This window comes from Gymnoscopelus braueri (assembly GCF_963280865.1).
Source record: "Gymnoscopelus braueri genome assembly, chromosome: 8".
NCBI lineage: Eukaryota > Metazoa > Chordata > Actinopteri > Myctophiformes > Myctophidae > Gymnoscopelus > Gymnoscopelus braueri.
Window position 1 is genome coordinate 43,782,974 of NC_137609.1, and position 24,728 is coordinate 43,807,701.

Here is a 24,728-nt window from a genome sequence, read left to right on the forward strand (position 1 = left end):
AGCGATATGTAATGGAAAAGTAATAATCTGTGAGTAAAAAAAAAAAAAAAACTACTGTACATCGGAACACCGGATCTTGTTTTGTTTTTTTCTCGATATACTGAACATTAACAGTTTCGGACATACATGTACAAGGTTTTCACACCGACGGCAACGAAACGTAAACGATTAAGGTGAAAAAGTCATGTCCTTGTGATGCCGTAGGGAAAGCATCCCTACGGCATTCTATACACACTATTGGGACTTGCGAACATTTAGCCGGGGACAGCAACTTTTATGATTTATTAGTTCAGGAGGTCTTCCACTATAACTCTCATTCCTGAGGGAGGGGAATATACATGACAATGTAATTCCGGTGCAGCGCGCCGCATCTCTCTAACTCATCTCAGGGCCACCGCCTATGATAATGCAATCCATCTAGCTCAAACATGGAATTTACTTTAACCCATTAAGACCGGGGACGCATCTGTGTCATTTTAAGATTTCTTTGGGCTATTAAAAAATAGCAGATCTACAAGCTCGTAGCGCGGCACCGAGTGCCGCGCTACAAGCTTTTTAATTTTTTGAAAAAACGTGAACGTTTGTGCAAATCTTTTGAATAAGTATCATCATTGCTTTTTTAAAGCAAACCACTCAAATCTTTGCTTCTGGGGATTCTACAAATGTCTTCTAAATCCTAACAGTTTTTTGAAAAACGTATGTTTCTATATCAGTGGTTCTCAAAACTTTTCCATGTCAAGGACCCCCAAAATTATATGTATTTGGCCGCGGACCCCCACCTCAAAATATTTTGTAATACGGACCCTCCAGAAGCAAAGATTTTAGTCAAAAATGTTCCCTCTAAAAACATACATTCAAATATTTGCACACATTTTCATTTTTCGTGCCGCGCTATGGAGCTTGTAGATCTGCTATTTTTTAATAGCACAAATGAATCTTAAAATGACACAGACGCGTTCGCCGGTCTAAGCGGGTTAATTCAGTCACTTTACATTCGCAGAACACGAGGACATCTCAGGGCTTCATTTGATCTGACGTGTGCCCAATTGTGACAAAGAGAGATAGTTTGGCTCTTTTTACTATCCCCCCCCCTGGTCTAAGGCGAGGGGAAGGGAATTTGAGCCCAGATGGTGTCTCTGGGAAAATGGATGTAATGATAGATTAATACCGTGAGACTAAAGACAAATGTGACAGGAGGGACAGACTCAACGGGGAAAACGTGTCCCGGGACAAGATCAAGTGTCTAGAATTCATCCCTATAATGTATTGACCTTCTAAAGAAGTCGAACAAGGCTATATAAGTGTAGTGTAGTGTAGTAGTGCAGCAAGCTCTGTTGTGTCGTCTCCAGGGACGGCCCGTATGTACAACACTCCGGATCAGCATCTCCTCTTTAAGGGGCACAGCCCTTAAGGCGTAGAACGTATTACACCCGCTAAAACACTAAGGTTATTTTTAAACTCATTCGATCCGGGAACGCATCCGTGTCGTTTTTAGATTCCTTTGGCTATTCGAAAATAGCAGATCTACAAGCTCATAGCGCTATGAGCTTATAGATCGGCTGTTTTTGAAAACATCTAGAAAATTAAAGTGCAATTAAGCGAACATTTGTAACTCAAATCTTTGTTTCTGGGGGTCCCTGGAACGAAACAAAACATTTTGAGATGGGGGTCCGCGGCCAAATACATATCTAAAAATGTGTGTTTTTAAATCCTAACGGTATATGTTGCTATATCAGTGGTGCTCCAACTTTTCCATGTCAAGGACCCCCAAAAGGATATGTATTTGGCCGCGGACCCCCATCTCAAAATATGTTGTTCCGGGGACCCCCAGAAGCACAGATCGGAGTAAAAAAAAATCGCTTTAAAACATATATATTATGTAAATTATATATGTATTTTCAAAGATTTGCACACATTTTTTCCAACAATAGCAGATATACAAGCTTGTATATCTGCTATTTTTGAATAGCCAGAGAAATCTTGTAATGACACGGAATGCGTTCCCGGCCTTGATGGATTAAAGCCGTTGCGAGTGGACTTGCCTGACTTCTAACCAACTACTTCTTGCCTTCCCTGCTTACACCCCCTAAACGCATCCCGTCTGTGACCTGCACTAAAGATACACTTTACAATCACATCACTTTTCCTCAGGATCTTCTCTGTGTGTGTGTGTGTGTGTGTGTGTGTGTGTGTGTGTGTGTGTGTGTGTGTGTGTGTGTGTGTGTGTGTGTGTGTGTGTGTGTGTGTGTGTGTGTGTGTGTGTGTGTGTGTGTGTGTGTGTGTGTGTGTGTGTGTGTGTGTGTGTGTGTGTGTGTGTGGCCTAGAATGTTCTGAAATTGCTCTGCCTGAGAGATGAGGCTCCCCGATGAGAAGAATAGTGAAGTCTATAATTAGACTTTTACAGAGGGAAACCTCATATGTCCAAAACTGTTAGGTTTCAGGATTCAAATAAAAAAAATAGCAAACATAGCAGGTCTATAAGCTCAAAATGCGTTTTGAGCTCGTAGATCGGCTATTTTTGTAACCTTTGGTCACAGTAAGTAGGACATTAATTTAGGAAAAAACTCAAAAAGGTACAAAATGTGGAGATAAGAGGTGTCTGACGATAGGCTTTTATTGCAGGCAGTTTAGCTTAGCAGGTGATTATCCATGGATCATATAATACAAGTCAAAACCAGATGTTATGTATTAAAGCAGATCTTGCAATCTTAGCAGTTTCTTGTAGTAGACATAGTTCTATGACCCAATACCATAATGTGGAGGAGATGATCAGTCCTACTATAACTCCCTTTCAGCCGACCCAGTGGCCCTTCTTCTTCCTTTCTCAGTGATCTCCCCAGAATTGCTATTATAGCAGTTTCAAGGGAGCGTGTCCTTTTTTTTTAGCACAGAGGAAACAAGGTCCTCGCTAGAGGCTTCGGAACAGCTGGGAAGCTGGGGGGATTGAGGCCAAAATCTTCATAGGATGTTGGGGCCTTCAGCATCCACTCCAGATGAGCAATCCCCGTTTTATGTTTTGCATTTATCTCTCCTAACATTCTCAGCTCCAATGATTTTGCTGTTGCAACACATCATACTCTGGTTCCATCGATAAAATCAAAGGGATTACATTTCACTTCAAATCGCTCCCCGATGAATCAATTCCCTCCACATGACTGAACGCATGAATGACTTGTTTCTGTTTTAGCTACAGTACTGTTCCGTTATTGGGAAGGATGCTGTTGGTCCAAGCTACAGCTCCCAATAACGGAAAGGTATGTGTTCTTTTTTTATAGCTCTGTGCAAATGTACCTACTTGTTATCGGTACGCAACGGTCTAGACACATTAATTATCCTATTACTCGATTTGTACATATAATAAACCTTGATATTTAAGTGTTAAATAGCTCTATGTTCTGATAGTTCGCTGCCATAGAGTGTTTGTTCAGTAAAAGGAGTCTCCCATGTCTCTCCAGCTCTTTATTAAACAGAAAATGCATTTTCAGTGCTCTCTCTTGATTGGCTTAAACGTTGTCACCTACCTGAAAGTGTACTATATTCTGTTTATTAAAGAGCTGGAGAGACCCCTGTGACCGAACAAACGCTCTGTAGCAATGATTACTATCAGAATATAGTACTAACCTTTTTAACAAAAAATCAAGCAATCAATCAATCACTTACCCTACCTTTAATTAAAGTATAGAAAGTAGCATTCAAATGGTTTACTCCTTCATTTTTCTATGTGTTGCTTTAACTCCAGTTGTATTCACTTAGGTCAAATCCAATATCTTCCTTATTACTGAATTAACCATCAGAAACATTCATTCTGATCACAGTCCTGTCCTATTACCTATTATTACCCTTCTCTGCTGTGGCAACCCTCCTCTTTCCCCCTAAACCTGGTGTGTGTGTGTGTGTGTGTGTGTGTGTGTGTGTGTGTGTGTGTGTGTGTGTGTGTGTGTGTGTGTGTGTGTGTGTGTGTGTGTGTGTGTGTGTGTGTGTGTGTGTGTGTGTGTGTGTGTGTGTGTGTGTGTGTGTGTGTGTGTGTGTGTGTTCACGCATGTGTTTGTACAGTATGTTCAGTAATGTACAGTACAGCGTATGTCCAGTATAGTGTGTGCGCACGCACGTGTGTGTTGGTCCGTGTGGACGCGCATGCTCCTCTGTGCAACCGTATGACTATACACGCTCGAGCGGTCATAGGTGTATACACTCAACTCTCTCCCCTGTGCGTGACAGCTCTTTGTGTCAAGCTCCCTTACTCTGGCCTGGTGACATGGGGGGGGGGGTGTCAGAGGAAGTATGGCTGAAGGAAGTGGACAGCTTGGTTGTCAAGGGGGACAGCCATGCTCTGTCATGTCCGCTGGGTCAAGCCTGGATCAACCATCACACTTTAGCGTCTAATGTGTATGTTTATGGATGACTGAACGGTGTGTGTCTGTGAGTGGATGCATGGGCGAAGCCCCCCCCCACTGGCTTGATATGCGGTATGCTGCGTGGCACAGCTATATGTGGACACGAGAGACTACCGAGTCAGAGGGAGAGAGAGGGGGGAGGGGAGAATGAACGATGACTTACATTTTTCATGCCATTCCCAGGCATATGGGAATACACACACAAATGCACATTGCACACTCATACACCACAGGAGCACCTTTGGAAGAGCATACATGCACACTCACACGTGCACACGCACACGCGCACGCGCACACACACAAGCATGGCTGCTGAGTGGATATGAATAGCAGTGAGAGCTTTATTGCATTTAGTACATCTGTAAGTCCTGAAGGATGTACTCTCGAAGACAGGTCTAAGGGTCTAAAAAGCCCCTGGAGGCTGTATTATTATGCCTGCCATACACTACAAGACTTTGAAAAGATTTTGAAGGACGTTAGAAAGACTTCAAGTCTCACATCTACAGACAATTTGTCTTTAGATTTAGAGCAAAGACTTGGGATATTGCAGAGTCACTATTTGCAAGAAATACATGCACCTACAAATTACTTTTGCGTTTAATTTTGGACATGCTAATGACATGGTATCGAACCACACAACGTTCGGAAAGTGCACCATCTTGATCATGTGCCAGGACTAAATACCTGCGATTATATTTAACATGTTGATCGGAGCCGTCAAGATAAGAAAAGTACCGACTAAAGACATGTCTTGACCACTGCGCTGTGGTGGCGCAGTGGTCAAGTGCCTGTCCACCACCGCAGAGGTTCTGGGTTCGAATCCACCGCGGTGCATCCGGATTTTGTCGAGCGTTTACACGGACACAATTGGCCCGCACGTGTAATCCTACGGGCTGGGGGGCGGCACCTGTCAGCAGGGAGTGTCGGGCGGGAGGAGTAGGACGAAGGCTCTACGTCCTCCCGGTGGAGACTCCTCACTAGTAGGTGACAACACAGAAATGTGTGTGGAGAGGAGCTATTTGGCATAAGATCTAAATTGGGGAGAAAATGGGGGTAAAAAGCACAATAAAACACGCCAGACTACCGACGTTGATGAGAAGAGCATGCCACGACTCGAGCAAAACTGTAATGCTTTTATTTCCGACATTGGGAAATTTGTCTGCAACAGTGAAATCGTTAAAATGTTTAAAAAGAGAAAAAGGAAGCGCTGCAGGCATCAGTCAGTGGCTCTGATAGATAGGTGCTCTTTGGTGATACAGGTAGGAACACATGAACAAAAAAGGGTTTTCAAAGAAGTACTGCTTAACTCCCAAACGGTGTGGACTGCACACTTGCAAAGAAAATAATTCCAAGGCACTCCGACTTTGATGAAAAAATATGTAGGATTTATTTTGAGCAAGGCAACAAATTATGACCGACGACGTGTATCGACCTAGAAGGTCTTCATCAGGGTCTGTTGAAAAGTTGTCGTTTATTATACCCTCTAGCACTTCCCCTCGACACTTGGCACTGAACGTAGCTTGAAGTGGAGGTGGGCACTATACGAGGGGGAGCTACGGATTCCAATGGAACGCACTTGCCCTACTGGAGTATCAAGTGAAGTAATTACATAGGACAATGAGTTAACATTATCACACAAGTTGATTATAAACATAGGATTATGATAATTATCTTGGTATTGTCCGTTTACTTCAAATTGTCAACGTGTGCAGGACTGAAAGGTCACCTCCATTTAACATTTGAAATTGAGTTTTGGCAGAAATTACAAAGCATGTAATTTGATGATTATGACCAATTCCGGTGTATAACACCATGTCAGGGTCTCGTACATGAATTAAATCACAATGCATTCTGGCCAAGATGAGCCTCTAGACTGGACACACCTCGGTCCTAGAAACATTGACCTCATAAAGTTGACTTGACTTGAGTCTTTGTAGGTGTGTAGAAAAGGCTTTCACATACAGGTTCGTTGGATATGTCGCCATAGTTACTCCATATATGCAGCTAACTGACATTATCTAAGTCCGACATCACGGCATCCATCTTTGGGCATATCGGGACTCCATATACGGATATGACTGTCTCGTATTGACATCACCAGGATGACACACGCACCGTAGCCAACAATATAAAGGCAAGGGAATCGCAGAGTTGGTTCAGATCCCAGGATGACCCCCAGCTGATCCTCCAACCACCTCTAGGAGAATAAGCAGCAATAAAAACCACAGGTAGCTGGCAGCTACCAATAATCCTCAATACAGATCCCAGGTGACAGGCTTTTACAGCCCACGTATACACCTTTGCACGGATCCGGTCCCGCTGATTCTCCTCCTCCCTAGATTGCCAAAAAGGGGGCATCTCGGTCTATATACTTCCTGCTTGGATACCAGCACAGCGGGTCTTGGGTCCGGTTCAAACAACCAGTCGAGTATGTTGGTGTTTTCTAAGGGGTCTTCAACGTTTTTTTTCAGGTCAAAGGAGGACCCCTTTACTGAGAGAGAGATTAACGGACCCCCCCCCCCCCCCCCCCCCCCCACTACATATTGTATTAAATTCAACGTTTTTCATAGATTTCATAGATAGCTTCATGGACTTGTTTGACAGCATTATCATCAGTGTATGTTGGATTCATGTTAATGTGTGTTTTCAGATATTTAACCACTTAAAAGCCGAGAATAGCCGATCTACAAGCTCACAACGCCTCGCGCTGCGAGGCGTTGTGAGCTTGTAGATCGGCTATTTTCGGCTGAAGCTCTCCTCAGAAAAGGGATGCTATAGGGTTCAAGTGGTTAATGTAAAAAAAAAGAAAGTATCCTATCAAACAAAGATTTGGCGGCCCCCCCTGTAGTAACTCTGAGGACCCCCTAGGGGTCCCGGATACCCTGTTGAAGACCCCCGCATTAGAGTGAGATGGTGTTGCGGGTAGAGCCCATGGGTAGGTCAACGAGTGCATTGCCGACATACTGTACTACAGTTATGTGACAACAAAAATCTCTTGCATTACATAATAGTAAAAGAAAAAAATCCCAGATTTATATTCCATAATGCCCAGCTGCTATTCAAAACGAGTTGATAAGCACACAAGGAGATATTCAGAACTAACAATAGTGTGTCTTAGGATTAGAGGTGACATTAATGATCACATATGGACAACTGAGAATGTAACCACAATGTGGTTACATTATCAGTTACAATAAAATCACCGAACATTATCGATCGATTTGGGTCCGTAAGTTCCAGTGTACCATGAATCAATTTCATGAGTTTACTTACGGGATACAAAACAATCTGTTTTTCATTTGTCCCCCTGCAAAATGATGACCTTGAATCGTATTTTATGCCGCCTCTCTCTCTCTCTCTCTCTCTCTCTCTCTCTCTCTCTCTCTCTCTCTCCCCCCCCCCCCCCCTCTCTGGTTTTGCTCCATCTTTATACATAGACTGCAGGGGCATTAAAATTGAATGAGCCTCACAATGAACTTCAAAGGACTGTGGCATACAGTTGACTGCGATGAATCCAAACCCCCAGTAATTTAGCACCACGAGGAGTGTGTGTGCGTGCGTCTGTGTGTGTATGTGAGTGGAAGGAGGGTGGCTACTTTGCCTCAGCCTTCACATGGTTGGTTGGTTGCTCGGTTGGTCGCTCAGAGGCAGTGACAACAGTATAGAAGGCTAATTATAACTGCACTGTATCTGTGTGACTTGGCAGTTGGCAGCAGCTTGAAGGATGAAGGGGGGGGGGGGGGGGGGGGGGGTGGGCGACATCATAGCCAAGCTCAAAGATGTTGGTTGAAAGGGTGGCAGCGGGAGGGGGGAGGGGTGTTGCACTTCAAATTAGGTCTAAAGTGTGATTTATAGTTAGTGGTGTGCCAGTGTCGCGCATAGACGATTTTTTACAAGCTTGAGCGAGTGTGGTACACCGCCATGCAAGTTATTACGTTGCTGAAGTTGTACTTCATTAATGTAATGTATGTGTAATGTACAGTGCTGCTCTCTCTCTCTCTCTCTCTCTCTCTCTTCAATTATTTACCAACAACAAGCCCTGGATCAATGGGGACACACCTGGAGCACAGGCCAGTTGCGTCATGAAGATCTTTGAGAGAGTGGTCTTATAGTGGTCTTGCACCACCTTAAAGTGGCAATGCCACATTCCTCCAAAAATAATGATCTTTAGGTATTATTATTTACGGAAGATATCAATACTAATGTGACGCAATGTGTATGGCCTTTAGTGCGTCACAGGACTGTCTGTACCGTGAGTGGCATGTTCTTCAATTCTCCAACGCCTTCAACATCATCCAGCCATTCTGGCTGCTGAGAAGCTCTCAGAGATGCAGGTAGCCATTATGGACTACCTCACTGCTGGTGAGCAAGAAACAGTCACCTTTCCTGTTCTGTTTTTGCTTTTTTTAAAAAAGCGAGATTCAATATCTATTTCAGGGAGCGCCCTCCGCTTTCTCCATTTTGGCAGAGGAGGCAGAGCCATAAGATATGGAGTGTCAAGTTGAGAAAAGTTCACCTTTGCCTCTCCCGCAGTGCAGCGAGAACCGACCAGAAAGTGTGCTGTGCACTGAAATAGGTGCGTCCAGAAACGGACCACTGCATGGTGGACGTATCAAATATTTATAACAAAGCTGTAAATAAGCAATTCATGACCCAGGGGTTGACACTAAGGTCTCAGAGGCACTTGCCCGTCGGGCAAGTACAGGTCATTTTCTACTTGCCCACAGGTCTTGCCCACTTGCCCGAAAAGTAAATCGTCCTTTATAAAATGATAGGTTAAATGTCCAGTTAGGTGACACCATTTCAGCCAATCAGGAGAGAGTACCCATTTATCAGCTTCATTTTTATAATGTTCCAGTTCCAATTTTACATGCTCATTTCTTTGTGTCATCACTTCCAATTTCACTTGTTTAATCTGTATCCTGTCTGAGTTCTCTGTCCTGATTAGATAAAATTGGTATCCTGAATCGAAAATGCATTTTCTGTTTAATAAAAAGAGCTGGAGAGACAACATGTGCACCTGCCCATGGGGCAACCAGATAGCAAACTTCACCTGCCCTACCATTTTATTTACCTGCCCCGGGCAGGCGGGCAGGTGTTAGTGTCAATCCCTGATGACCTATTTTTCCAACTAAAATGTATAGAGACCATTTACAAACAAGCTGCCAGAGAAGATCATTGAGTGTCTATCTTCTGCCTGTGAGTTCTCCTGCTCGGCGTATCTGTGTTGGCTTGAGCTGCTCAGAGCAGCAGAGCCTTAGCTGGACCACATTTCGCTTAGTTACATTGGGTATGTCACTCAATACCTCGGACATATACCCATATAGTGAGATTCCAGACATTTTCAGTGGTGGAAAAAGTACTCAAATGTTTGATTTAAGTAAAAGTATCAATACTGCAATTTAGAAGCATTCTGTTACAAGTAAAAGTCCGGAATTCAAAATTTACTTGAGTAAAAGTACAAAAGTGTTGGTATCAAAATGTACTTGAAGTACAAAAAGTTAAAGTACTAAAATGTTTGAAAATAGCAGATCTAGATCTGCTATTTTCAAATAGCCTATGTATAAAATTACGGCTAAAGTGGTTAATGTATGTTTCCTAATATCATAATTTATATCTGAAAAGTAACTAGTAAGTAAAGTTTTCAAATAATTTTAGTGGAGTAAAAGTACAATATTTGCCTCTAAGATGTAGTGGAGTAGAAGTAAAAGTATTGGAAATTGGAAATACTCAAGTAAAGTACAAATACCTCAAAATTGTACTGAAGTAAATGTACTTAGTTACTTTCCACCACTGGATTCCAGACATTTGTTCGCCACTACTGGTGTGAATTCAGCCTGAGGATGACAAGGAAGCTGGACCTTGCCCCTAGGGCCAACAGCTCAGTATCTTCGTCTTTATTTGTATCTGTGTTTATCTCGGTTTGGTTATTGACTGATACACTTACTTGTACTGTACATCGCATGTGTTTCATTCTCACTGTTGTTGCCGCTATAACACCGGAATTTCCCTCCGGGGATCAGTAACGATTTATCTTATCTTATGCTATCTCATCATTATACAGTGCTTCAGTCCCTGAAGGTGGAGGGCAGTTCTAAAGGCCCTGTATGAATTCACCAGTGGTGGAAAAAGTACTCGAAGGTTTTACTTATGTAAAAGTATCAATACTGCAATTACAATAATTAAAAACTACTGTAGAAGTACTCTGTTACAAGGAAAAGTCTGGAATTCAAAATTTACTTCAGTAAAAGTACATAAGTATTGGTATCAAAATGGACTTAAAGTGCTAAAGGTAAAAGTACTAAAATGTTTGAAAATAGCAGATCTACAAGCTCACAACGCGTCACGATGCGACACGTTGTGAGCTTGTAGATCGGCTATTTTCAAATAGCCTAGGTATAAAATAGGGCTAAAGTGGTTAATGTATGTTTTATACCATAATTATTTATATCGTTTACCTCAACATTGTACTTAGGCACAGTACTTGAGTAAATATACTTACACCACTGGAATTCACAGCATCACAATGAAAAAAAGGTACACCTTTTTTGGCAACCTTGTACAAAATGTACAGTATATTCCTACATAAAAATGGAATGAATAACATTCCACTTGTTTCTGTATTGTATTTAATCCCAACCATATGGCCCCTTGAACTGGCGAAAGCCCGCGGCTAGATGACATCATTCATAAGAGAGCAGCAAGGCATTGTGGGTGCACTCTAGTTGAAGCAGGAAGCTGAAAGCCATAAAGAATAGCCTACTTGCCTCTCAGCTGCGGACCCCCGTGGGGCGTGCACACTCTTTATTACTTGTCATGTCAGTGATATTAAAGTCAGTGCTCCACAGCGAAAGGGTATATTGTCAGGAGATAATATGCCTTGCATAAAATGCTGTGAATAATTAGTTCCGTTATGGAACTTGGAATGATGGATAGGTTAACATGACCTGGGTTTATATAAATGGAGTCTATGTTGGACGGCTTGCTGTTCAAAGAAGAACGTTTAAAGCGTTGACATTTATATTCGGTATAGAATATGAATGCGTTGTGATTCAGCACATATCCATGCTTGTAAAATGGCGGCGCTGCTGCAGTTTTTAGTGCATACTGTATGTTCTCATCTGGTTTTCACAGTGCCTTTGATGTTACCAGCACTCTGTAGGAGCCCTGGGGTGAATCACAAATACAGGTTTGCTCAGCTGATTAGACACTGGCACCAATATGTTTATGTTTTCTGTGTGTTAATGGCATCAGAGAGATTGACACTTTATCTTGTTTTCCCTTTAGACTACAGACAGACAGACAGAGACACACACACAAAAACACGCACGCACACACACACGCACGCACGCACGCACAGAAATCCCTGTGAACCGGTGCATACATGTGCTACTACCCTGAAATCTTTGATCTTTGTGTTTTTTTATGGACACAACAAGGTGAATACACAATTAACCACAAAAATATTCTAAATTATGACACGTGAGCTTGTAGATCGGTGCCCTATAACGACATGCCCAATATATATGATTGTGACTATATCCCAGCAGCCAAAGCCAAATGTACAGCACCAGTGTTGCCAGATTATGTGAGAGAAACCAGGTCTAGGAAAACCAGCCCAAAAGAAGCGACTATGGGCCACATGAGCACTTTAACATATACATCAGCTATTTAAAAATAGCAGATCTACAAGCTCACAACGCGTCGCGATGCGACGCGTTGTAAGCTTGTAGATCTGCTATTTTCAAATACATTCTTGCGGGGAAATTATAATCAGCAGATCTGGCAACCCTGTACAGCACCGCTACAATATTTAGTGATTCGACATAGGAAGCACTACACGTTGATTGACAGGAGACACTTCTAACATACAGAAACTATCAATTTTTTAAGCTCAATCTGCTCACTGCAAAAAAAAAACTACTATTTAGGGCCCATATGTCTGGAGATGTGGGAGTGCAATACGCAGCAGCTTGACAGGCATGCAAAAAAAATAAATGCAGGCCCAATTGTGAATGACAGACTGTGACTATATCCTCGGGAAACTGACCGATGAATCAAGAATTCAAGGCTTTGGCGGGCTCCCTTCCTCCGTTCTCTGCGTTTGCTAGTGGTGCACGCTTGACAAGCTGCAGGATATATGCACTTCCCGCAGACACAGGACCCCTGGCCAGCTGTCTGTCTGTCAACGTGAAGGGAGAAAGCTACTCCTCAGCCTGGGCTGGCTCTCTGCTTGGCTCCCCCGCTTCATATTGACAGACAAGGCTAACAGGAGGCGTGATGGATTACTGGCCTGTCCTAAAGCTACGCACGCACACACCACGCACGCACACACCATGCACGCGCACACACACGCACGTACGCACGCATGCACGGAAGCACGCACCTCATGCAGAAGTGCACGTGCAGTACTGCATCTACTGTACAGTACGTGTGTACCCGAACGAACATATACTTTATACTTATACTCCACTACTATTACTCCGCTAAATAAATAAATACATGAATAAGATTTGTTTTTAGTACCTGTGTGTTGTGACAATAAAATGCTATTGATTGTCTGATTGTGGTATTGTAACGTAAGTACAATTACTTCTTCCACCACTGGTTTAGTGTTACATCAAACCCATCCTACTGTATGTTCAGATTTCAGTCTGACAGTCATAAGTCATTCTCTATTTCACCCTGAAACTTCACTTTGACTCCACTTTGACTCTGTCTGCTGCTTCTGTTTCAAAGTGTGTGTGTGTGTGTGTGTGTGTGTGTGTGTGTGTGTGTGTGTGTGTGTGTGTGTGTGTGTGTGTGTGTGTGTGTGTGTGTGTGTGTGTGTGTGTGTGTGTGTGTGTGTGTGTGTGTGTGTGTGTGTGTGTGTGTGTGTGTGTGTGTGTGTGTGTGTGTGTGTGTGGCATCAGAGCCTTCCTGCCTTTTTTAAATGTTTTGCGTATGTGTGTGGGGTCTCAGCCAGTGGTGGAAGAAGTACTAACAATTTGTGCTTAAGTAAAAGTACCAATACCACAATGTAGAAATACTCTGTTACAAATAAAAGTCTGGCATTCAAAATTGTATTGAGTGAAAGTACAAAAGTATTCACATAAAAATATACTTAAGTACTGAGTACTCATTATGCAGAATGTCCCATTTCACAAGTTTCCAAATGTATGAAAATGCTTTGAAAATAGCAGATCTACATGCTTGTAGATTGTGGTGAAACAGTGCGACTTGTAGTAGCTTATGATGGCATTATGGTTATATATCACATTTCACAAGACATAGTACATGTAGATAATAGAGATCAATTGGCTGAAAATACTCTAATAAGTCTTAACTTTACATTCAAGACACTGTTTCAGCTGGAAGTCAGATTCCCCATTCTAGTGAATGCAGCAGCCTAGAGGGCGGAGCCAAAAGTACACCGTGCGTATGTCACTGATCACATGACCTCAATCAATTCTCCAGTTCTAGGCAACATAAAAAGGGGGGGGGGGACTTTTTTCTTATTTCCACACAACAGCTCTAAGACATAGTTCAATGTTGAAAATGAGTGGTAGTTCCCTTAAGTATACACAGGGCTGAAGTGGTTAAACAAAGTACAGTACTTGAGGAAATGTACTTAGTTACTTTACACCACTGGTCTCAGCTTATGTCAGATATAAGAAGGGGGGGCTCCAAGGAAAGAAAGGTTGGGAACTACTGCAGACTGTGTATTTGGGTCCTGAGGGGAGGGCCTAACCCTTTTTTGACCATGTGACTAAATGGAGAGACCGCGGGATAATAGAAATCGATGCCTTACCTCCGATGTCGGGCCGGAGTTTGTTGTCGTAGCCGTCCAGCAGGCTGTTGAGGATGTGCGTGACATCGCTCTCGATCACTTTAGGAGTCAGCACCCATGTCTTGTTTGCCACCTCGTCGTCCTCCTCCGTCTGGAAGGAGCTGTGAGGGTGGAGAGAAGAACGAGACATGCGATATGACACCTTTTGTTTGAGGGGCGAATCACAGATTCCCCTGTTTTACCTTCTTTAGCGGAAGGAAAGGAAATAAGCAGTGGTGGAAAAAAATACTCAAATGTTTTACTTAAGTAAAAGTATAAATACTGCAATGTAGATGCACTCTGTTACAAGTGAAAGTCCGGAATTCAAAATTGACTTGAGTATAAGTACAAAAGTATTGGCACCAAAATGTACTTAAAGTACAAAAGCAAAAGGACCCATTGTGCATAATGTCCTATTTCACAAGTTAAAAATGTATTAAAAACATTTAGAAAATAGCAGATCTACAAGCTCACAATGCGTCGCATCGCGACACATTGTGAGCTTGTAGATCTGCTATTTTCAAATGGTCGAAATACATATAGGGCTGAAGTGATTAGTGTGTTTTGCGATAATAATCAAAGTAAAAAAAGTAACTAGTAACTAAAGTTTTCAAATAATTGTAGTGGAGTAAAAGTACAATATTTGCCTCTTGAGATGTAGTGGAGTACAAGTACTGAAAATTGGAAATACTCCAGTAAAGTCAAAATACCTCAAAATTGTACTTAAGTAAATGTACTTAGTTACTTTACACCTCTGGAAATAAGAGAGAGAGAGAGAGAGCGAGAGAGAGAGTCTAGATTTGATTATTTTGGAAAACTTTTCCATGCCTTTCCATTATATTGTAGCAGTTATTTCATTCTGCACAAAGGGTGGGTGCATATTGACTGCCACATAATGTGGGCTGCAGAGTGTAAAGTGAAATACAGTGACACGTTATGCAGTGAAAATGTATTACCTTTTGAGTAGATTAAAATGTGAATCAAACTAAGCCACAAATCCACTGAAAGCATATCGGACGTTTCCATGCCGGAAGTACTGTGCCATTCAGACCGTGTAACCACTTAAACCATTATGTTTACGCTTTTGGCTATTTAAAAATAGCAGATATACAAGCTCATAGCGCGGCACCGAGTGCCGCGCTATGAGCTTGTAGATCTGCTATTTTTTTTTAAACGTGAAAATTTGTGCACATATATTTCAAGCGAACATTTTTAACTCAAATCTTTGCTTCTGGGGGTCCCTGGAACAACATATTTTGAGATGGGTGGGGTCCGTGGCCAAATACATACTAATTTTGGGGGTCCTTGACATGGAAAAAGACTGAAAACCACTGACATAGAAACATCGTTTTTTTTTCAGAAAACTGTTAGGATTTAGAGGACATTTTTGTAGAATCGGCTTCAGGTCTTGAAGGGTTAAGATGAAGAGCCACTAGTCATTCTAAGAGTCACGCGCTATGCCTTTTAGGAGCCAATATGTTCAACCTAAAAAAAAAAATGACAGAGTCAAAGGTTTCGGTAACAGCGCTGCATCCTGCCTGCATGCTGAGTGAAATCAAAGCGAGATGAAAGGGCCGTGCTGGTTCGCTTCTGATCTCTTTGGTTTCCATATCTGCCCCGCATGGAGACGACATCCGTAATGCTATCATAATCCCGTGGCTTGCAGTCTTTTTGATGCTGTGACATATATACGCGAGATGCCGTGCTCTGACTCACCAACCGCTTGGGAAAGTCAAAGGCAGTGGAGGCCGTGTGTGCTTCAGTATGAAGTGTTCCTGTCAATAGCAAAGCATAGCCTACTGTAGAGCACTGCTGGCCAGTGAAGGTTTACATGAACTTATTTTATGAAGTGTAAGCATATGGATCTCAGCAGAAGGTGCTGTTTCTTACAGTGGAACTATAGGAGTAAAGGGCCAGTCTGCATTTTTTGTGTTGGTTTACTGTATAAGTAGGAACTATTATACAACAGTGGTTCTCATACTTTTTGGCTTCAGAACCCCCTTTACCCGACCACAACAACTACCTATGTTTAAATCCTCTATTCAATAACAGTTGTGGTTTTGGATTTGATTTAATTACACACTCCAGCAGGTTCAGATAAAGTTTGTCAATGTTTGATCACAAAACTAACAGTATTGAATTATGTTTTTTCCCCCCACTTCCTCTTTCCCTGTAGTATACAACTGTACATCCACATACTTCCAGGGGAACGCACATTCCCATTTGAGAAACACGGCACCGTACAGAATAACATTATATTACAAACTCTACAGTTTCAATATCTTCACTGGAGTCGACAAGTTATCGTACATTTGGTCAGACTGTGACATTTTAAGCACTTAAACCCTTACACTTCGTTGACTCAGAGGTCTATAGCCTACTTGGTCTGCTCCTTTTCCCCCTACACCAAATCTCTAAACCGAAAATAGCAGATATACAAGTTCACAGCGTGTTGCACTGTGACACATTTTTAACTTATAGATCTACTATTTTCGCCCAATACTTGCCCCAGACCAGGAACGCTTGGGTTCATGTGGTTGAAATGCAGCTGGTGTTTTCAACAGTTGCTTCCATTAACCTTTAGCGTGCAGCAGTCACAGAAAGCCTAGAGAAGTTTATAATTCATAGAAAAGCAAACCTATAGTTTTATGATACTGTCATGTCTACATAAGACATACATTGTATGTCTTATGTAGACAACCCATGCAAACAATTATTTGCAAACAGTCTTTGACACACTGTCCAGTCTGGACAAATCATTTTTTTGTATTTGAATATTTCACCAGCAACAGCAGCAGCTACAAAAAAAAAAAAAAATCTTATCTGTGAACTAATGACTCTCATGGAAATGATTAATTAGATACAGGGTGTTATGGTGGGAGAATGTGAAAACAATATTGTGTGTTATTCTGTTAATTGTTAATGGCTTGGGTAGATGAGACAGTTTTCCATAAAACGGCTCCCTCATCACGATAAATATCTGAAAACGACTCGAAAATGACTCACCGTGTGGAAGTGATCAGGGTAAATGTTTTCCTTTCACTTCCACACTCAGCCAGGGATGATATAAAACAGAATGTTTCTGGAGAATGTTTTTTTTTTTTTACCCCAGCGAAGAGACTGAAGAGGTCAGAAGCTGAGAGAACTCGTACACTGTGTGTGTGCGTGTGCGCGAGCGAGCGCTAATAATGGCCACATCAGTGTGCAGGGGAAGACTTGCCGAGAGCAACATACAGTAGTGCTGCCATATAGCAAGAGTATGTGTAGAGACTTGGAAACGCACAGCATGGGTGTGTGTGTGTGTGTGTCTGAGAGAAAGAGAGCAAGAGAGATTCATAATGTATCACACATTGGATAATCTCTCAAGAACAGATTCTGCTCTGCGTTGGAATCTGTCGTGAAGGCTCGTCATAACATGTACGCACTGGGCTACAAGTAGGCGTGCCTTCAGATCAGGAAGCAGGCCGCGCTTTACCCAATCAAATGTAGTGGGCGGGATTCACGTGTCCGTCGATCTTTCCCCCTCGAAACAAACCCAAACTAATTTAACAATAGCGTCCGCGGAGCAGACAAAACCACGGAAAGATATTCACATTTTAACTTACTCTTTCATCATAGAAACAAGTGGGCTTATAACCAAAACGATCCATGTTCTCTGGGAGAAGTGGTGTTAGTGTTCCGTGTAGAAATATTGTTAGTGGGAATGAAAACATAGTGGCACCACCGGAAGTGAAAGCTGAAGGCAGACCAAAACCCCGGTTTCCTTTGCGCACGGGTGCTACGTCGCCATTGTCCCAGAGCCAGTGAGAGATAGTACAAACAGCAGAGGGCGCTGTTTTTCATTCTCACTGGCTCTGGGTTCCCAGATTGCACATTGGATGGATGGATACATATACACCATACATGGGCATCTTCTTTTTTATGTCCAATGTATTTGTATTGAAGTTCATAAAGTTAAAATAAGTATAATTAAATGCATTTGAAATTAAATAAAAATGTTACTTTTCAGAATTCCAATTGAAAATGGCAAAAACAATCTAGATTCCAATTTAAAAATAGCAGATCTACAAGCTCAAAACGCGTCGCAATGCGACGCGTTTTGAGCTTGTAGATCGGCTATTTTTGCTACTTTTGTGTGACATAGAATGTCAATGTCCCGACAGTATATGCAATGTGGCCCTCTGGAGTGACTGTGGAAATATAGTGGCCCTCTCCATCATCAAAGTTGCCCAGCCCTGAAATAAACTATAGAAGGAAGAGATTCAGAGACGGAGGCGATCTCAGTTCCGGGCCACTTCTGTCACTCTGGTAACCATGGAATCAGATCAGGACGGTGGGCTGGGGAACAAAAGCGCAACCTTGAACAAGTTGCGAGCCTTCGACAGGGCTTTACAGCGAGAGGAAAAGCGAAGGCTGCAAAGCTTTCAGATGAAAGGGAAAATTCATAACAAAGGGGGGAGAACGTATTTCCGTGGTGCGAAAAAAAAAAAAGAACAGAAGTCCTAATAGCTTTCTCATGCTCTTAGGGTTGATGTGGGCCTCCTCGGCATGCATTATGGGCCGTTAAGTGCTATCTATCTCCACCCTGAAACCACCGCCTGACGCATCAAATGTTCATTATATTGCTCAGGTGGACCTTTTAAGTCTGTCTTACTGGATGCAGTGAGTGGACATGTCCTGGAAAATCCTATTCAGCTATTCAACACGACAGCCCAGAGCAAAACGGAGAGAGAGAGAGAGAGAGAGAGAGAGGCGTATGGAGACAGAAAGGGAGACAGACAGACAGAGAGAGATTATGAGTGGGGAAGTCCTTGAGAGTGAGACAGAGATGGGGAGAAGACTGAGGAAGCTAGCAAGTAATGACAGAGATAGACGGAAATAGCAGATCTACAAGGTCACAGTATGGGCATTGTTCACTACTTTTTGCACCACACTGTCATGCAACAACAACAAACATTAAAAGATGAAATATGGAGATACAAGGTTTTTGATAAACACTGGACATGGATACAGATACTGTAGATAGATAGATAACATAGGACCACAATGGAAACAAGTCCCCAGGACTGTTTTTGTGTTATCCTTTTAGCCTTAATGTCCGACTGTACCTCGTGCTGTTTACATTTCTGACTAATAAATTATTCAATCAATCAATAGATACTAGTCCATACCCGTTGGGGATATGAGCATCGTTTCCATAGACCTGCTTACTTATTCCTCTGGCAAAATGTGGCAACACTGATCCCAATCCCATAGCCTGGGAGACCATGACAACAGATGGGCATGCGCAGTAACCATAGATATAGAAACCTCGATACCTCATTGGCCTCTGCAGTTCGTTGGAGCGACTGGTATCGCGGTCGCCATTTTAGAGTAGGCAAGCTACCATTCAAAGTGACTACTGGCCAATCACAACGAAAAGACCCGCCCCCACCTGCCCCTGATTGGCCTACCGAACGCCCCCTTCTGTGACACAGGCGGAAGCTTGGCTACTCTAAAATGGCGCCCGAGATACCAATGCCTCAGAGCCGAAGGAGGCGTCTACCTTTATATGTCTATGGCAGTAACGGCGCAAAAATGTGGCAACACTGATCCCAATCCCATAGCCTGGGGGACCATGTAGAGTTAGACATAGCCAAAAAAGGCTAATAGGCAGCTTGAATTTGGGTAAAGTGAAAAACAGGCTTCCTCACGGTGGGCATTTGCTAATGATGAATGAAGGGCCATGTGCAAGTGCTGAGCAAAAGGCTTTATGCACAGCAGCCATATTGTAAAGACATTCACAGGTGTTACCAATGATACTAGTGAAGGCTCTGTTCCATTCTGGTCAAACAGAGTCAGGGTGCTGATATTGTGCATGTTGGCTCACTGGAAACACCAACTACACCAAGTGGCTCTAAAATTTGGGTCCAGGGACCCTCATGGTTCCCTAAGGGGTTTCCAAATGGCCCCTTACGAGTGTGTAACTCTGAGAGTGTACAAATGGAACCAAATGAACCCGTAAGGGTCCATTTGGTTCCATTTGTACACTCTCAGAGTTATGGGGGTCGTGGAAATAGATAAATCTGAGAACCACTGTGCTACACTTAACAGAGCCTTCATTAGTATCATTGGTAACACCTGTGAATGTCTTCACAATATGGCTGCTGTTTATAGAGCCTATTGCTTCAGCCACTGAGGAGAACCAAGCACTTCAGACAGACTAACAGACTGACATTCCGTTAATTATATGTAGGATAGGATATATGTAGGATATAGATAGATGGATAGATACATACATACATACATACATACTGTAGTATACAGTTAAACAACCTGAGAGAGATTCTCGAGATTTTGCAAGGTGCTGCTGCAGTTCCTCATCTATATTCATCTGTGGGAGTATCTCTCTGTGAATAGAAATACTCCAGAGACAAAACAGATCAAACGCAGAGCCATGAGTTCTCCACCGCAGACAGATCTGAGGTTTTGCCTGCTAATTTGATACCGGAAGTCCACAGAGGGGCCTGTTTGTGTGTGCACATGCGAATAATGCGTGTGCAACAGAGAACCGTTGTGATTTAACACATTGGTAGTCAACAAGATTGAGGACAACCTGGTGCCTTGTACTATGTATAGTACGCATTATTTATTATTATCACCAAGACAGCCATATAGTGTGCAGCACACACAAATATATGGTTCTATTCTATTTTAGTGTCATAGTAAGTAATCGTCAAAAATGGCAACACATATTTTGCATTCTACATTGCAGTAATAATACATAATTTATACCGTACACTTCCAATGCATATCTGTAAATGTAGAAAAACACCCCTGCAAGCAGGAGAGCTCATGCCAAAGTGGCTCACATTTCAATGGATTATGTATCCCACCGGCAGCGACTAGGCAGTGGGCACCCACTTTATACCAGGCAGCAGCTGAAGTGTCCCTTTAATGTGAAAACTGAGCCTGTGCAATTTTGAAATCTCATTTGTCCATTTCTGCTGAGCACCACTGTGGCACAGTTTAAGGTCTCTTTACCAGATTGCAGAGAAGCGCCTTGTCCGTGCAGTTTTTTTTTATAGATTCATTACAAGGTCTAGGGAGGGCAATAGTAGCAATATCGGTTATGGAAACCACTGTTTGTCTACCATTAGCATTCCCATCAAGTTCTCCTGTGCTGCCTTCTCCCCATGTACTCCAAGTACATAATTGCAGATAATGAAGGCGCACGTCCTAATGAATACTGCGGCCGGGTATCCGAAATGAAACGGGCTCTCTGCCTATATGACAACCACACAACAACACTTATGCTTTGCGTCTAGTCTCGTCTCAAGAACCAACATAAAAGCTTATTTCGCAGGCCCTGTTCATAACGGCACAAACAACAAAACTGACAATTCCACGGAGCTTGTTGTTGCATCTTCAGCAGCGCCACAATATACTATTCTGAGTAGGTACAAATTACCCTCCCTGGGGTGTTTTATCGTGGAGCAAGACAGAAACAGATTGGTTGTCACTTTGCAAATGACTGTTCGCCGTTACCATACCCTGAGGACACTCGTGATAATAACGCAATAGATCACCTGACCTACGGTGGCCCACGAGGCTCCATTTAACCAACCTCTCACAGTACAGGCAGTGACTTATAGACTAATCTCAACGGGCCAACAGCCTACACCATTAAGTCAAGTAAATTAATGCAAATGAGAAAACCTTAAAAGGTGGCTGAATGTGTTTTTCCTTTCCTCAGGTTGACAATATTGCGGTAAGCTCTGACTTACTGAATAAAAAGGTGAGTTACTGGAAAAGCTCTAGTTCAATGCTACACCTCCATGATTAGTGATCATTCCTTATATGAAAAAGCGGGGACTGTGTTTTGCTTGGAGTGCAGTGGGAAACAAAGATGTAGAGGGGAAACATGTATTAACCTTTAAATGTATCCCTGGCTCACCTGCTATATTCCTGTGCCCTTTAGAAAGAAACCCACACACTGTTTTGGATTAAGGAAAGCCTTGAGACCTATATTTATCCAGAGAGTCTCTCAGGATAAAGATAGGTCTATTACCTGCAGGGCTAAGACAGCGGCGGTGTGTCCATGGTGAAATACTTATACTCTGAGCACTATCTTACAGTGTGCTTGCTGTACAGTGGAAGTGACAGCACTACTTCATGACGGAATTTGTAAATCCCCATGACCCTACTCTGGGATTATTGTAACACTCACCAGGGGCTGTTCTGAATGCCGATAATAATATCCAAATATATCTGGAAGCCCTCTAAGATCCCCCACCCTGTGGGTGATGACTGTGACAGAATCTCAGTCGGCGGGGAGACGTGGCTACGAGCTTTTGTGACAATCGACCGTTCTGTCAAACTGTCTTCCACCAGGCAAAACAAAGATTGACATCTGCACAGTGTCAACGCCATTTCTTAACCCATTAAGACCGGGAACGCATCTGTGTCATTGTAAGATTTCTTTGGGCTATTCAAAAATAGCAGATATAGTACATGCTCATAGCGCCGCACCGAGTGTTGCGCTATGAGCTTGTAGATCTGCTATTTTTGACAAATCGTGAAGATTTGTGCACATTTTTAAATATATAAATTTTTAAAGCGAACAGTTTCTCTCTTCTTTTTTTTTTTACTTATATTGCTATATATATCAGTGGTTCTCCAACGTTTTCATGTCAAGGACCCCCAACATAATATGCACTTGGTTGCGGACCCCCATCTGAAAATATATTGTTCCAGGGACCCCCAGAAGCAAAGATTTTAGTTAAAAATGTATATAATATATATTCCAAGATTTGCACATATTTCCAAAATTTTTCAAAAATAGCAGATCTACAAGCTTGTAGATCTGCTATTTTTTTGAATAGCCAAAGAAATCTAAAAATGACACAGATTCTTCCCCGGTCTAAATGGGTTAAGGTGCTGTGGCATTATAAAGAACAGGAACGCTCAAGTCTGGGGCACATCATGTGAATTGATACATAACAGCTTAGCAGAGAGTCATAGAGATATCCCAAAAGTTCAAATGTTTCCAACAGATGAGGACGGCACAAATGAGGACGCAAATTGGTTCAGTGGGTATAATATGATGAGTATGGTTTGGAATTAGAGGAATAATACAGCAATAATTGTTTTAGCCATCTACAGTACAGTACTAAATAATGTATTATAATTTGTATTATAACACTGTATAATTATAGTTATAAGAACTCATTAATGCTCATAATGCTTTATTACAATCATCACAACACATTATAAAGCATTCTATAACTACTTATAAGGTCAACTATTATAATTGTCTCTATAATGTTTAATAAGCAACACATGACCACTTATAGCGACTTATAATGACAGTATAATACATTTTAACAGCGATTACAATGCATTTTAATGGTGATTGTAAAGCATTATAACATGATTACAATGTCGTACAACTATGAGAATTAACATAGCAAGTTATATACTGGTTTGTAATATATTATGATTGTATTATGAGTACTTATGAGTGCTTATAACTGTAATTATACAGTGTTGTATGCATATCACAATGCATTCATACTTGACCTTACCAGTCATTATAGAATGCTTTATACTGTGTTATGATTATTGTTATAAAGGATTATGAATATTTATGAGCTCTTATAACTATAATGATGCAGTGTTATAAGCAGATTATAATGTATTATAAGTATGTGTATAATGCATTATAGACATGGTATGCATAGCAAGTGTTACCGTGATGGTAGTTGTGGTTCGTCAAATAAGTGTTAATATTCTGTATATTCTCATAGCAATCATTGCTAAAGTGTATTTGTTCAGTAACAGTGGTCTCCCCGTCTCTCCAGCTCTTTAGTGAACAAAATAAATCATGTTTGTATCACTCATACAGGTGAAGTGAAATTGGAAGTGATCATGAAACAAATACACGAGCAAACAAAATTGGGACTGGATCACAAGCTGAGAAATCATCTTTGTGTGGTTCTCTTTCCTGATTGGATGAAATTTGTAACCAATCTTAACATTTATTTTCAGTTTTTAAAGAGCTGGAGAGACGGGGGGGGGGGGGGGGGGACCCCTGTTACTGAACAAACACTCTATAACAATGATTATGACTGGAATCTAGAGCTTTACCAAAAACTATAACGTGTATAGCACCTTTAATTAAAGAATTCTTACAGAGCTAAACACATCCAGACAGACATCAGGAATCCCCCTCCCCCCCTCAAATATCACATTATCTAAGTAGTACTTCCTCTTATTCATCCAGAAACTGGTAACAATAAAAACAACAACAACATAGGCATAGGTATTTTCCATACACTACTGTTATAAATCTAGGAGGTTCCAATGTGTTTCTTTTCTTCTAACCTTCCAGAGTTCGAGTCCTTTTGAGACTGGTCAGTATCTGGTTAACAACAACGTTATAGGGGATTGCTTGAACTTGACCTAGTGATATTTTGCTTCTTGTTTTACCAATACAAAACACACACAATCAACGCAAATAAAACAAGTTTTTCCTTCTCAATTTT